This window comes from Leopardus geoffroyi, chromosome D3 (assembly GCF_018350155.1).
Source record: "Leopardus geoffroyi isolate Oge1 chromosome D3, O.geoffroyi_Oge1_pat1.0, whole genome shotgun sequence".
NCBI lineage: Eukaryota > Metazoa > Chordata > Mammalia > Carnivora > Felidae > Leopardus > Leopardus geoffroyi.
Window position 1 is genome coordinate 28,700,083 of NC_059339.1, and position 3,830 is coordinate 28,703,912.

Consider the following 3,830-nt stretch of genomic DNA (forward strand, 5'->3'; position numbering starts at 1 on the left):
ACTAAATTTGGTAGGTGATAACAACAGAGTACTGGCCAGGGGAAGATTAGCTGTGTTAGCGATAAGATCTTACTTGGCCACTACTTAGGGTCTCAGCAATTCACCATGAGGTACCATTTGTCCTTTTTGGGTTGAAAAACAAGCTAAATTGGGCTGTTAAATGGAGAAAGAGTGGGTATAATCACCTCTCCTCTTAATACACCTTGTGTAGTGGGTCTCATCCTTGAAGTGTCTGTTTTGATGGGTGTTGGGCCATATTAACAATTTTAGTGGCCCAGGCAAGACCTCAAGGTCCAATCTGGCAAGGCCAACGATAAGGGGCAATTTTTAAATTTTATTGCAATTAGAAGATCCATCCCATAATGGGAAATCCTGAAGGAAAGGAAGCCAGAACCACTGGAATAAGGTAGCTTGTTTGCCTTCTATTTTATGCACAATCATGCCTAAGCAGACACAGGGAGTTCCGCCTTAGCCAGGTCTTTTTGTCACTGAATAATGTTTCACTTTATGGATGTACCACGGCTTGTTTATCCATTTATGTATTTAAAATTTTTTTTATGTGTTTCATTTATTTTGAGAGAGAGTGAGAAAAAGAGCATGAGTGGGTGAGGGGCAGAGAGAGGGAGAGAGAGAGATTCCTACTCCACACAGGCTCCACACAGTCAGTGAAGAGCCCAATGTGGGGCTTGATTTCACAAACCATGAGATCATGACCTGAGCCAAAATCAAGAGTTGGATGCTTAACCCACTGAGACACCAAGATGCCCCTCCCCAAATGTATATTTATTTATTATTTTTTGGAGGGGAGGGGCAGAGAGAGAGAGGGAGAGAGAGAATCCATGCAGGCTCCACACTGTCAGCACAGAGCCAAATGTGGGGCTTGATGTCATGACTATGAGATGAAGATCTGAGCCATAATCAAGAGTCAGACACTTAACCGACTGAGCTACTCAGGTGTCCCAATCAGTTTGGCAGTTTGTTTATTTGTTTTAAGTTTATTTATTCTGAGAGAAAGAGAGACAGAGAGAGAGAGAGAGAGAGAGAGAGAGAATTCCAAGCAGGCTCTGTGCTGTCAGTGCAGAGCCTGATGAGGGACTCGATCTCACAAACTGTGAGATCATGACCTGAGCTGAAACCTAGAGTCAGACACTTAACTGACTGAGCCAACAAGGCACTGAGAGTCCCACTTTTAAATTCAGTGGGGCCTTCAGGGATCCAGTATCAATTAAGACCAAGAAGGTAGCTTGGTGTGTGCAGACCAACGGGCCACCATATTTGTATAGTACAATTGTCCCTGGTGGTGGTCAGAACTCAGGGGCTTGTCAAGACTGGAGTGATTGCCTGAGTTCAGGGGCTACAATGAGGGTACTACATCTTGAAAATTTGGGTTTGGAGAGAAAAGGTTGAATGTTCTTTATAACTTGTTTTAGGAGAGCTTGGAGCTCCTGGAGTCTATATATATATATATATATATATATATATATATATATATATATAAATTCTTTTTTTTTTTTTTTAATTTTTAAGTGATCTCTACACCTAACATGGAGCTGGAACTCATAACCCTGAGATCAAAAGTCACATACTCCACTGACTGGCCAGCCAGGAACCCCATCTTGGGGTCTTGCCCGAAATCTGATTATTGAGGAAGCCTAGGTCGCAAATTGGTCAATACCAAGGGTGGTAGGGGGCAGTCATGGAAATTCTGAAATGTGGTCTTTCTTTGGTTGAGAGGTTTGGTGCTATGGGATGAGAAGACCAGGTCTTGGGCCTTCTTCAATAACTTGAGCTGCCTAGGGCCTCTTAAGAGTGGTCACTAACTTGACAACAGTTGCTCTGAGGCCTTAGAAACTATAGACCCTCTTCTGAGAAATAAGTGCCAGGTGTCTGTCTTGAGAATCTTCCTTCTCCAGCATCTTTGGGATTGGTTCCCATTCCATTTTACCTGCCATACTTTTCCATCTCTACCTCCAACTGTAAACCATGGGTCCAGAGGAAATGTTTGCAGGCTATGGCCCAGGGGCCAAATCTGGCTTGTTACATGTTTTCATAAATAAAGTTGGACTGAAGCACGCGTGCGTGCGTGCACACACACACACACACACACACACACACAGTGTCTGCTCAGGCCCTGCTAGAACTTCCAGTCCCTGGAGTCCTCACTAAAGTGTCCACTGAACTATGCCAGGTTGCTTCAGTAATTGACACTCCTCCCCTAAAGTACCCATTGAGTGAGAGCATATACATCAATGTCTGTGGCAGTGGGGCAGGCCATTTTCCAGGCCACAATCATCTGATGAAACAAGGGAAGTGCCAAGGTCATGGCTACAAACACTGGGGAGGGTGGACGGGTTTGGGGGTGTGTGTCATGAGATATTATGGACAATCAGGACATCTTGGCAGTGTTTAAAGTTAATTCAGAGCCAGTATAATGCAGGCACAAAAGCCAGTCAGTGCATCTTTCATGACCTAAATCCAAAATTGTTTATTAAATGTTGAAATTCAGATGGAGCCAAATCACAGACCTCTGTTTCAGTTTCTCCTGTGGCAGGGAAACTGAAGGACTCCACAAAACCCAGCTTTTTGCTCCTTTTCCTGTTTCTATTCTTGCTGGGACCTGCACCCCCACTTGACACATGCCTCACAATGCAAATAGTGTATGTCCTTGTAAGGGACAAGAAGTTAATGATTTCTTTCGAACAGATAACATCTAAGGAAGTACCAGGTAAGAATGACCAAAGCCATCCTATGCTCATTCCAGACCACTGGCCCTACACATCTATCACCAAGAACCTCTGGATCCAAGAAATAACACCTGGCCCTGGTCTTTGTTCTAATTGGTTCCTGGATGCTTGAAAGGACATGTGCATTGGACTATGATCCTCAACAAAAAAACCCAGACCCCTCAAAAATACAAAACTCGTGCTCCTTTCCTTTCCTAGTCTCCCAGACGCTCTGTTTGTATCTCACCTCTTGCTGGCTTGTGTTTGATTTGCAACCTGCGTAAAGCCAAGAACCCTCTTGGCTGGTCTTGCAGGACACCTTCTGGGTCCCCAGATCCAGCTCACCGGCATCACTTCTCCCCTGTGGAGTGTGTGTGTGCAGTCTTAGGATATACTTCAGAGATATCCTGTATCTTTTATATTCCTTAAGGATGTGCTCATGGTTGTGGGTTCCCTCTTCCAGTCAAATATCATCAGTATTAGGGCACTCCCTCCACCAACAGTGATTACTATCTTGTTGACTTTAGGGGCCCATGCCTAAGTTAGGAGTGGAGATGCCCTTTAGCATAATTACTAAATGTTGGTCCATTTTACAATTATCCGCATTGGGTTATGGTGTCATCAGGCCTTTAGAAATGCCCCAGGGTAAAACATTCAGGTCAAGTTTTGGGTTTTTTAGTAGAATTTTTTTAACGCAGTTTTAGGTTCACAGCAAAAATGAGCAGAAAGTAGAGATTCCCATCTACCCTGCCCCTCCCCAAAACAGCCTCCCCCACTATTAGCACCCCCCACCAGAGTGGGACATTAGTTACAATTGCTAAATCTATAGTGGTACATCATTATCATGCAAAGTCCAGAGTTTACAGCAGGATTCACCGTTGGAGGTGTGTACATTCTATGGATTTGGATAAATGTATAATGACAAGTATTCACCATTATAATACCATACAGAGTATTTTCACTCCCCTAAGTATCTTCTGTGTTCTGTCTGTTCATCCCCTACTCCCTGCTAATCCCTGGCAACCATTGATAATTATTCTGTTCCCGTAGTTTTGCCTTTTCTAGAATGTCATGTGGTTGAAATCATACAGTAGTCTTTTCAGATTG